The sequence below is a fragment of the Panthera onca genome, chromosome A1 (assembly GCF_046562875.1).
Source record: "Panthera onca isolate mPanOnc1 chromosome A1, mPanOnc1 haplotype 2, whole genome shotgun sequence".
Taxonomy (NCBI): Eukaryota; Metazoa; Chordata; class Mammalia; order Carnivora; family Felidae; genus Panthera; species Panthera onca.
In genome coordinates, this window is record NC_138339.1 from 3,515,984 (window position 1) to 3,529,038 (window position 13,055).

The 13,055-nt window shown below is 43.1% G+C and overlaps 1 pseudogene; it reads right to left on the reverse strand.

Moving 5' to 3' along the window:
• Positions 1 to 582: 582 nt before the first annotated feature.
• On the reverse strand, positions 583 to 733 carry LOC132682642 (U2 spliceosomal RNA; annotated as a pseudogene).
• Positions 734 to 13,055: the final 12,322 nt, after the last annotated feature.

Sequence of the window (13,055 nt, forward strand, 5' to 3'; positions counted from 1 at the left end):
ACCCAATTGACTGCACCTTTCTAAAATACATCTTCCATATCATGAAGCTATATATAAGGAGACATGACAGTGGTCTTCCCTTTCAAAATGGAGCTGAATCTCCAGCCTGGGAACTGAGGGAGAAGTTAGACCCATTTTCTTGGCCATAACCACTTGGAATACGGCTCCCATTACACTCAACTAGAAAGGGATATTGGGAGAGAGCCATGGCTCACAAGTCACAGACTCTCATTGTTCTTGCTGGGATATATAGTAGACTTTCTTAAATAAGTGTTTCCCCATTTGCTTGATGTCCTTTGGACAATTTCCAGATACTTTAAATTTTGCTTTCATAACTGTCACCAGTTAAGTGAATATTTCACTGGCAAGAGGGTCCATTGAGTTACTCTCACTGCCATTCCAGAAGCCCCTCGTCTCATATATATATTTTTGAAGGAGGAATTTGATTTCAAAAACTCACACAAACATAACTTTGTATAATTCCAGCATTGGTTTAGTGAAACTACTATAAAACCCAAGTTGTTCCTTTTGTGATGGGAAACTATCATAAAATGTACATAGCAACTATACCAAAATATACTTAGGAATTTCTCTTTACATCCAAAAGCAATAGTCATATGGCATTAGCTGTTTACAGCTTTGAGAAATGCTATAATGTTTTTGATATCATAATCATGCCAATCATATTGTGGTTTTACTACACTTGATCTTAGCCAAAAGGCCGAGAAGCGATCATATTGTGGTTTTAAAATGGAACATCATCACCCCCCAGAAGTAGATCATTCTCCCTTTTTCTTCGCCACTTAACAGCTGGGCATCCTCTTCCAAGTCAACCTCAGAAACCATGATATTGCCTTAAAAAAATGGCTTCTGCGGTGAAGAAGTGTCCCATGACCTGCCGGACATCTTGCCCTGGTCCAAGGATTGCCCGTGTGCTCTTGGAGACACCTGTGAGCTGCAGCTAGGCCCACTGTCCACCGAATGTCTTTCATGCAATTTTATCTCTGTTAGCCTGAACCTGTCTTCACCAATAAGCGGTTCCACCTGCAACAGTCCCAAATTGTGATCTGGAACATGCCCAGGGTGACATGCAGCTGGGCCAGGTCGCTAGGCTCTCTATCACCATGCACATAATACAACACCATCGAAGCCTGTTGTCAGGTCCCCAGGGTCATCTAAGGGACCTCTCCCTTTGAGAGTTGATGATCACATCCAAGGTTTCTGCACTTCTCTGTGTGCATACAGCTCTTTCTCTTCTGAAGGAAATAAATTCCCAGCAGGCCAAGGTGTGCCAGTGCCCCGGTTCTGAAAGCTGCACCTTGCAACTGCATACCCTTCTTAAGGTTATTAAAGGTCTAGTGAATCAGGAACTATGTGGGGACTTCCAAAAACCCTGACATAGCTGGTAGTCTTGTGGGCATCTGCCTGGTTGAACAAGGGGACCAGCTGTTAGACGGAGGGTATGGGAGGAATGGCAGGATCTTGATTCTATCCCCTGGAAGTGCCAGCTCCTCTGGGCACGTCCATTTGGAAGAGGTGCAGTAGGAAACCATGTCTGAACATGGCTCCATTGCCATTTGGGGGCATTTGTTTTTAAGTCACTTCTTTTTCTACTCTTTGCCCTCATAGGTTTTCAAAAACATCTTAAGGAATTAGCTTTTAAAGCAAAACTAATGAAATATATACATATAGATGATCTTGATATCTAGTATATAATAGAATAAATACATCTATAACAAAATAAATACTATGTGTGTATGTGTGTGTATCAGTTAGTTCATAGATGTATTTCTTTTGAAAAACAAAGACATGAATGAGTCTCAAATAACGATGGTGCTTGATGGTGTTATTTTTGGAGTAAGACATAGGATGTTGTCGGGACCAGAGTTTGTACGTAAAGTTAGTACTAAGGTTTCAGTCTAGAGTTGGGGGTTGGGTGGGGGGGTCTTAGGTAAGGAAGTCATTAGATTGCTGATTTGCAAACAGGTTGCCACATCCAAGCGAACTACTGGGTTAGGGGCCACACCTCCTTGAAAGCTGTACTGTTTCCTTACCACCTTCCTCAAAATGCCCCTCTTGGGAATTCCTCTGACCAGGCATTTGGTTCAGCCTGGTGATTCATGTGCCTCTTTTGTTGCTATAAAAAAAAACCTCTTCTCCTCTGACTTCTGGGTGGTCACCATCTCTCATGTTCATAGAAGGGCCCAACCTGTGTCTCTCTGTAGTTTCTACTTTACTCACAGTAACAAAGACATTTACTCTGTGATTTTGTTTATTGTGTACCATTTGATTCTTACTTAAATACGGTGAAAGACTCGTGATTATTTTCCTCTCTAACAGAAGTAGAAATTATAGCTTAGATAAGCCAGGGTCTTAGAGCAGGGTCTTAGTTGACATTTTATAAATAAATATGTATATATATATATATTTTTATATATATATATATATATATATATATATATATATATACACACACTCAGATATGTAATGTATAGTCAGGAAGGAAGGAAGGAAGGGAGGAAGGAAGGAGGGAGAGAGGAAGGAAGGAAGGGAGGGAAATAAGGAAGGGAGGAAGGAAGGAAGGAAGGGAGGAAAGAGGGAGAAAGGAAGGAAGGGAAGGAAAGAAGGAAGGGAGGAAGGAAAGAAGGAAGGCAGTCAGGAAGGGAGGAAGGAAGGGAGGGAGGGAGGAAGGAATTATAAATCACACCAGGTCTTCTGAGACCAGTATCTACCATTGTTCAGTTGTACCTGCAGCCTAATGACCCCCTACATCACCTTGCTAGCTACTCCTCAGTAGGAACCGAAGCAGATTGGTCCCCATTATCTGGAACACCACCACCTATAATGCACACATTTGTAAATGCACATAGGAAACGCAGAGAGTTAAATATAATATGTTAGAAACATTAAACCAGTGTATGAATGAAGAGTGGGAAAGTAAGATTTAACTTTAAAAGGAAATTTTAAATCTGGCTATATTATTATCTACTTTAGGGCTCTTTAAAAACACGTTGGCAGGAGCCCTGAGAAGTATATCCACATTACCGTAAATTCCACTTAGATCGTGATGGGGATTAGTGTGAATCAAAAACCAAGCCCTCATCCCGTGTGGAGTAGCAAACACTCACTGCAGCCTCATTTCCACTAATCCGGGGCTGCTGAGTGATCTTTGATCACACCAAGTATTACAGATGGAAAAGTACTCTTTTCAAATCCCCAACGTGTTTCCAACTGTCAATAAAATCCTTTTTAAGTGTCAAAAGCAATTGCTCTGGTTTACACTTACACTGCTAACCATCGCGGCACATTTCAGGGCTTCTAAAGCAAAACAACCACCAAATGGCATAACTGCGGGCCAGGATTCTGACAGCCACATTCAACCTCGGCTTTAAAGGCATTAGGAATTCATTTCTAAAAATTGCCATTTATGTTAACTGCACTTTAAAGATTAGGCATTTCACTCAGAAAATCTCTTATCTGGGAGGCAAAACAACCCCCACGCCAACCCTCGAATTAAACAAACAAATCGCACAGGTTACACGTCTAGCCAGATGTTTGAATCCGCACAGAAAACGAAAACGCTCCCAGTTCCGGGAACATGTGACAAAAATTCTAATATTTAGAAGCACGTGAACAAAGGACGTCTTCCATTTCAGAGACGATCTCAATGAAAACGGGAGTCTTCTCCATAAATTATACAAGACGATGGTTTGCAGTAATTGATGTAATAACGGAGCGGGGAGAAAGGGACACAATTCCCTAAACTAGATGAAGTAAGCGATTACCCTCGCTCTCAGAAAGCTCCGTCGGTGGGAAAGCTGTCAGGGCCCCAACAGAGCCCACAAACCCTGGTTGCATTTCAACATCAGAGGCCTGGGTCTTATTATCTTTCCAGGATGTGCATGTATAATAAGCCTCCCCGACAAATGAAGGGGGGGGGGTGTTTCTGGCAAAATGAAAAATGGTGATAAACTATGTCCAGATGATTAATTCAGGGAAACTCTCCATCACACCGCGACGACATATGCCCATCTCCTCTGTTGTCCCCTTGGAGATTTTCCTACTAAACGTATGTGCATATATTTCATGGCCACTGATATTTGAATTGCAGCCGGCTCCCATGCAGAACATGAAACACTTCAAACTGCATAACTGACTAAATTATCAAGTCTCCAGTGGCCTGAGGGGGCAATAGCCATAATAATGAGTGTGCTTAAGTGGTTTGTGTAGATCTCCCCGCCCCGTAACTTTAATGCCCCGACTTATCAGGTTGGTTTTGTTTTTTTTTTTTTTGCCCTCCTTTCCCTGCTACAGATTGTCTCACATAACATTACTGGCCATTTTGTGTTGGGGGAAATGCACTGATCTGTCCTTGTAAATGAACGTGGAGGAAGAGGAAAAGCGGTGACGGCCAACTTATAATCACGGTTTAATCGAATGAAATAGTCGCTTGGCCTGTTTTCATCTGTTATTATTCCATCTTGTTTTTTTTTTTTTAATGTTTATTTATTTTGGAGAGAAAGACAGAGCGTGAGCAGGGGAGGGGCAGAGAGAGTGAGAGAGAGAGAGGCACGGAATCCGAAGCCGGATCCAGGCCCTGAGCTGTCAGCACAGAACCCGACGCAGGCCTCGAACCCACAAACCGCGAGATCATGACTTCAGGGGAAGTCGGACGCTCAACCGACTGAACCACCCGGGCGCCCCATCCATCTTGTTTAACTGTAACGAATACACTGATGGGTGCACATTATGTGGGAAACTTAGGGGTTACCTTAAATGACATCATCCATCGGTACTTTTCAAGTTGGCACAACAACCTTCAGGGATTTCTCACCATTGGAGATATTTTGCATTTACTCATCTACTGAAGAAATCAAAACCTATCAAAAACCGAACACCTAGATTTGCTGGTTTGGTCATGAAAAGGGTGTTTGAAAAATCCACCGGTGCTCTAGTCTGCTTGTGCCAGTAAAGGGGCAACGTTCAGCGTGAGATTCCGAAACGGCCGTTCAGTGTTGTGAGGGCAACTGGTTTTATGGTATGTATCATTTTAGGTCACTGCCGTGTGCCCGGCACGGGTGAAATCCCTGTTGTACAGTTTTCGCAATTCTTCCACCGCAACGACGGCAACAACAGGAGCACCACCGTGTGGCCAGGATCCGAACAAAGAGGACCCGCCTGTGAGGGAAACATAGGCAGCTAAGAGAGGTGGGCCGCAGGCTGGACAGAAGCGATCTGCTGCTGGGTCTGGGGGTTTCGTTCCATTGTTTTGCCTACTGTTCCTCTGGGAACCACACTGCCCCCCTCTGCGTCCCTGGGAGGGTTACACCAGCCAACATCTCCGGGGAGGAGGAAGGCTGAGTCTTAGCCAATGGCGTCTTCCCTCACCTGGTCCCAGTGACCCTGCCAGATGGGACCAGATGGGGCACAGATGAGAGCGTTGGGTCCGTGGACTTTTGTTCAGGGAAAGGGGTGTCCTTTTCCGCGTGGGGTGGCCAGGAGGATGAAAGGTAAGCCTGCGGTCCTGGGATCCGCCTTGGCCTCCAAGTGTGAAGTTCCTGCTTGGGCATCAGCAACCCAAAGACAGACGGCCCTGGGGGAAGGGAGCGAGAATCACGGCTGCCTCCGGGTCGTCTACATGCTGACACAAGTCACGGTCTGAGTCACTTTTCTGACTTGCAACCAAAATCACTCTGACTACTGTCGCTCTTACCCTCGATTCCAGTCCCCACGGGAGCGAGTGTTTGGGGAGGAACCTTGGTGTCATAGCAAGATGATAAAGCTCCCACGGTCCCCAGAGAGGGGAAGGAAGAGGAAAATTAAGCTCTCCGGGTGCAAAGAGAGAGAGCAGTTCTGGCCCAGACCTAGAAGACCTAGGATGCTGCGTGGAGAGCTTCGATGAATCAGTCAGATGTGAGAAATGTTTCCAATGGTAGCATAGGATACCTAGGGGAAAAAACAAACAATTTTTCCACCCAAGACAACCTAAATGTGTCTGATTTTCATCCAGTTATCCCCACATGGTTCATTTAAAAGGTCTCAGAGCAGAGTTTACATTTATGCACGGGGCATCGAAAAATCCTTGCATGCTGTGCTTGGGGGGGTGAGGCTGGGGCGTAGGAACAATTCCACGGAGACCATGCTGGGGAAAGCCGGGCTCTTGCTGCGGCCAGGACGTGACGACAACACAATGGAGAGTCCTGTGCGCAAAGCTGTCCTCCCACCCGCATCGCTGTTGGCTTTAGAGTTAATACAGCAGCCTCCCTCAGGGGAGCCCCGCCCAGCTCTGCCCAAGTTCAGCTAACTTGAGAAGAATTCTCCCAATGAACGGGGACAGTAGGTGAGGTGACAAGACCGCCTGGCTTTGCTCTCACGACGTTCAGAATCCGGATAGAAATCGGCCAAAGGGAAAGAGGCAGGGAAAGAAAACAGGCGGACCGTGGGAGGGACGGAGGAGCTCTGAGCTTCTCCAGCCACCCGCCCGTCCAAGAAATCACTTGGCGTCCCCACGTCTCAGGAGGGCCATTTAGGCAAGCACTCAGCTAGTGGGTCCTTCTGACTTCTACTCCAATGGCTGTGCCCCCGGACCTCCTCCGCCCTTCCTTCCCGCTGATGCTGGAGCTCTCCAGGAGGTCTCAACTCAGTAAATAACGGGCTCAGGAAAGTATCTGTTGCTCACCAACCGCAAGTCCCAACTACGGCCCTGCCTCTTCCACCACCTGCGCCTGAACGAATGGGCGTTCGTTTTGTCTGCCCTTTCCTGGGTACACGTCCAAGTGAGTTCTGCGTAGGAGCTCATAACCAGGTTTGTAGAAACGGCTGGGGGATCGTTTGCTTCTTTTCTTTTTCATACCAGTGTTTTCCTTTGACTCGGTAATATATGAACAATTTTCAAGAATCAAATGACTCTATGGGGCGCCTGGGTGGCTCAGTCATTTAAGCGTCCGACCTCCGCTGAGGTCATGATCTCTCAGTTCGTGGGTTCGAGCCCTGCATCGGGCTCTGTGCTGACAACTCAGAGCCTGGAACCTGCTTCACATTCTCTGTCTCCCTCTCTCTCTTCCCCTCCCCTGCTCGTGCTCTGTCTCTCACTCTCTCTCCCTCTCTCAAAAATAAATAAACATCAAAAAACTAAATGAAAAAAAATCAAATGGCTGTGAAGAGTGGGCAGTTAAGACCCAACCTCCCACCACCCACCACCTGGCACCCCCCAGGACTTCCCTCCACAGTGGTCACCTGTCTCCAGTACGAGAATGTTTCCAAGGTAGAGTCCTGGACATGGCCATGCTGGGTAAAAGAACATGTACATTTTAAATTTTGAGATGTACTGACACATCGCCTTCCATCAACTGCATCAGTTGATAGGTCAAATAAATACGAAAGGCTGCCTTCTTCTCCATGGTCACCAAGAAAATGTATTTTCAAACTTAAATCTTTACCAATCTGATTGCAGGAGGAAAAATATTTTAACTTCAACTCCCATTTATCTTTAGTGATAATCCAACTATCGTTTCACCTATTAAAATTTTTGTTTCCTTTTTTAAAGCTTTCCATTGTGTTCATCTTTATTCTACTGATGTATAGAAATTTCTTATATATGAGACCTTTGATATTAGTTATGAGTATTTTCCTTCATTTGTCATTTGACTTTGACTTTGTTTTAGGGTGTTTTTTAACAATACAAATTTTATTTAATATGGGAAAAATCAACTAGTTCTTTTTTAAAAAATTTTTTTAAACATTTATTTATTTTTGAGACAGAGAGAGACAGAGCATGAACGGTGGAGGGTCAGAGAGAGAGGGAGACACAGAATCTGAAACAGGCTCCAGGCTCTGAGCTGTCAGCACAGAGCCCGACGCGGGGCTCGAACTCACAGACCGCGAGATCATGACCTGAGCTGAAGTCGGCCGCTTAACTGACTGCGCCACCCAGGTGCCCCAAAAATCAATTAGTTCTTATCTTCTATGGCTTCTGAGTTTTGTTTCACAACTATAAATGGCTTTCTTATTTTGAGAGGATAAAAAATAATCTATTTTTTTCCAGCATTCTTATTGTTTCAGATTATTTTCAAAATAGGCATATATTTCTTTTTAAAAATTTTTTAATGTTTCTATTTATTTCTGAGACGGAGAGAGACAGAGTATGAGCAGGGGAGGAGCAGAGAGAGACGGAGACACAGAATGCGAAGCAGCTCCAGGCTCGGAGCTTTCAGCCTGACGCGGGGCTCGAACTCACAGACTGTGAGATCATGACCTGAGCTGAAGTCAGACGGTTAACCAACTGAGCTACCCAGGCGCCCCAAAAATAAGCGTATATTTCTACTTTGTTTTGGCAAAGAATATGGGGTAGAGATTCTGCTTCACTGTTTAAGTGCTGTCCAAGCAGAACATTTACTGAGTAATCTGTATTATCTCCCATCAGCGTATAATGCCAGCCTTATCAATGATAACAAAACCCATTTTATAGATGAGTAAACTGAAGCATGGTGTTCAGAAGTATTTTGCTGAAGGTTCCATCAGAGTCAAATATGAACCCAGGCAGTTTGCCTGCAGAGTATACTTTCATCTGTATTTCTCTTTGTGTTGTCCTTACATTTATTTTATTTTTTCCACTTTATTAATTGCATAGGCTTTTAAACTTTTGCATTTATTGTCCACCAAGGACTGATAGAACTGAACTAAAATTCTCTCATGGCTGAAATCCTATCTTCCCCTTGGTGTATAAAGATTTTACTTTGTGATAGCAATTGCATATTATATAAAACAAAGATTTCCAATACTTTAACTTTTTTAGACACTATATCATCAACTACGAATGATCACTCTGCCACATTGAATGTTTAGTGCTTTCAATGTGACTGTAACATTATTAGTGGAAAGCTTTCTTTTATTTTTTTAATGTTTATTCATATTTGAGAGACAGAGAGAGAAGCAGAGCGCGAGCAGGGGAGGGGCAGAGAGAGGGAGACACAGAATCCGAAGCAGGCTCCCGGCCCTGAGCTGTCAGCACAGAGCCCAACGCGGGGCTCAAACTCACGAACCGCGAGGTCACGCCCTGAGCCGAAGTCCAATGCTTAACCGACTGAGCCACCCAGGTGCCCCAGAAACCTTTCTTTATGATAGTAACAATATCTTTTTAACTGCAACTCTTCTTACATAGTTTCACTTGTACTTGGAGATATATTTTTGTTCGATTTTGTTTCTAGTCTCAGTCTTTATCCTTTTCTGTTTCTGAAACAGTAACATAGCAAAGAAACTGGTACTAAGTCATTTTGCTTAAGGAATAATTTTTCACACTGTTTTTTATTTTGAAGCCCACTCTTTCAAGTCCCCCAGAATGAGGGGCGCCTACTGTTGTGATAGGCTGGATGTGGAAGCCCCACCCCCAAAAGTGATGCTCTTTGGGAAGTAATTAGACTTACATGGGGTAATGGGTACTAATCCCTGTACTTGGATTAGTGTCTTCCTAAGAAGAGGACAATAGAGTTCTGTCTCTCCACGCAAGTACAAACAAGAAATCACAACATGAGGACACAGCAACATGGCAGCCGTCTACAAGCCAGGAAGAGAGCCCCTCCCAGGCACCAAATCAGTCAGCACCTTCGTCTTCGATTTCCAGCCTCCAGTACCGTGAGAAAACAAAATTGTGGGTAAGACCTTTGGCTTATAGTATTTGGCTCTAGCAGACCCAGCTAAGACCCATACACTATTTATCATTTTAAAATAGGATGCAAATCTTATTTTTGACAGTTCTTCTGTATCAACTGAGGTCACTAGGAACAATTTGAAGTTTGAGATACACTTATTTTATGTGTTTATTTCATTAATTCTTTTAGAGGTTGGAAGGGTAAGAAAGAACCATTTCCATATGAAACATAAGTGACATTTGGATGTCCTGCACCTTATCATTCAGGAACCAGGACCCAGAATCCTGGGCTTCTGACATATTTTTATGGCCCGAAACACTGTCAAAGAAAATTAAACTATTATACATATCAGCAAATTGAAGGAATAAAAATTCAACATTTGGCGGAATATGCTCAAAGATGAATTCTCATTTTTAAAGAACATTAAGTGCATATGTGGGTCTCCACGTTAGCCGGACTGCCGCATAGCTCAAACGCAAGTCTGAGAATTAACGCTTGAGAATAAGAATGACAGAATCTAAACCCGGACCTGGAAAAAAGGTCCGTGTTTGTAAAAGGACAAAACGTGGTCCTGGTGGCTGAAACTGATGCTTTAGCTTAAGACAAAACAAAAACAAAAACAGTCAACCAACAAACAATCACCGCAAAAAAAGTCTTTAAATGACTCCGACTTTGAGGATACATCCAGTAAATGTAGAATTGTCTGGCATATTCTTGACCAAAGAAAAATGAGTTGAACTGAGATTTTGCATTAAACTTATATTTTTAACTGAAGTACAGTTGACAAAAATGAATGTTACATTAGGTTTAGGTGCACAACACAGTGATGGGACACCTTTCCACGCTAAGCTATGCTCACTGCAAATGTGGCTGCCATCTACATTGGGCGGAAATTTAAGATCCTTATGTTGGAAAGATTTCCATGTTTGGCCCCAATTTTTCATAATACGAAGCCTAAGGGTCAAGTACAAATTTGATTTGTACTTAAGTCTCTCTTTAGACTTAACTCTTTTTTTTTCATTCCAAGTCCCTGATTCTGGCTGACTAAACCACGTGTCGGCAGAGTGTTGCTGTCGCTTCCCACCCAAGGAAGCTAGGGATGCACCTGTGGAAGCCTGCTACCTACTCGGACGTGAGCGCAAAACCTCTTTCTCGAGAGATGACAAAATGAGCCCCAGAATATGGCTATGAAGACAGGACAGTTGGGGGGTTAGACAGAAGTTCATGCAAGTAGAGAGGCCCAGCACCAACACGAGAGGGACAGCGCCCCATTGGAGGTATGACTGATAAGCTAGGAGTGGAGATTAAAATGAAACCACTCAATTATTCCAACAAAAAGGCAGGGCGGGGGGAAGAAAAGCAAAGAACCGATAACAAACAAATGGCAAAATTGAATACTTCAATTTTAAGCACGCTAAAAGGAAACGATCCAAATGACAAATGAAAGTCAGAGATTGGGGTAAAAAAGAAACCCACTGTAAATAAAAGAGGGGAAAAAAAGGTAGCATAACCCTAGGATATAATGCTGGAGTGCCTACTGTATCACACAAAGCGGACCTCTAAACATGGAGCATTTCTGTGGAGAGAGGAAGGCATTTATGATTGTAAAAGATTATATGGGTAAAGATAGAAGAGCCATCCTAAATGTGTAGGCATATCAGAGCTTCAAAATGATAAAAGAAAAATGGATCGACCTGAAAAAGGTAGAAAACTTCTTTTATAATTATAATTATACTTGTAGACTCCAATTCCAATTATAATTATAGACTTCAAAAGTCCTGCCTGATTACATCTCATGTGGGCAGGAAGTCGGACATGTAAGTGGACAGTAAGGATCCAGAAGACACACAAAATCCAATCAACCAACTTGACCAGGTTGATATTTATAGGAAACTTAGAACACTCCACTCATAATAACAAAAGACACATTCTTCTCAAGTGTGTGGGGAACGCTCATCACGGCAGACTAATCTCAACAAACTGAAAAGAACTGAAATGAAACAAAGTAACTCTAATCACAATGAAATTAAATTTGGAATAAATTACAGAATGACATATGTAAAATCCCCAAAGCCTTGGAAATTTAAATAAGCCACACTTCTCTCTATCCCATGGGTCAAAGAAGCAAACAAAAGAAAAAGTAGAGAATATTTTTGATTGAATGGCAATGTAAAAAAGAAAACAGGCGCATATCAAAATGTGTGGCACACAGCTAAAGCAGTATTGAAAGGAAAATTTATAGCGTTAAAATTCTTACTTCGAAAACAAGAAATATTTCCAATCAATAATGGATGCATTTATCTTAGAAAGGAGAAAACGAAGAGCAAATTAAACCCAAAGCAAACTCAAGTAGTGGAAAAATAAAGATCAAAGCAAGAATCACCACAATTGATAACAGAAAAACAATGGAGAAGCTCAATGAAACTAAAACTCGTTCCTGGGGGAACAGAGATTTAAGTTAGGCAGGAGCTGGCACAGGGAAAGATCCCTTCTGGGGGTCAGGAGGAAGACGGTTGGCAGTGAACATTCTGTGATCTGCAAAGGGGCAATAGTGACAGCCCCCGCCCCCCCCGCCCCAGGAATTCAGCTGTTCAGCAGGCGTGGGTGGTAGAGAGGAGATCGGGGTCTGTTTTTAATGTTTTGCCTAAACGTTTGCTTTAAAACTAAATCCTCTAAATATTGGCTGGTCCTAGCTGTGTTAGCCTCTGATCTCAAATCAAATGAAACCAAATCAATGACACAGTATCTGAATTCCTATCAAAGTTAGGAAAGATTTAAATGAGAGCAGGATCTGGGGAAGGTGACAACATACAGGTGGAGAGTGATTCATTCACATGCATCAAACACAGTCTCACTGGCTCAGGTTGTTTGAAGTTGTCATAGCCTTCTTTTCTTCTGTTTATGGCTCTCAGAAATAATCAGAAATACAACAGCTGAGCAGAGTGATAGGCACAATAATGTCTACAGCATCATTATTTAAATTGGGCAGTGTATATACTCTCAGTAGTGGACATAAAGAGACTGACTTATGTTGAACCCGTGCAATTAAAACCACAGATAAAATGCAAGATAATCGCATTACAATTTCAAAGTAAGAATAATGGGAACAAATTGCATGCGATAAAATCTCAAGATGTATACAAATATAGGTAGGAAAAAAAAAACCTTGAAGGAATCCCTCAAAATGCTAAAAGGATAAACCATGTAGTCAGCTTAAATCTGTTCTAACTTCATCTTCAACCTTTATACTGAATTGTTTCTACGTTTACATGAGAAGATTATTTAGAAATCCGGACCCACTGGGGCACCTGGGCAGCTCAGTTGGTTGAGCGTCCGACTCTTGATTTTGACTCAGGTCGTGACCCCAGGGTCATGGGATCAAGCCCCGCTTTGGGCTCCACGCTGAGC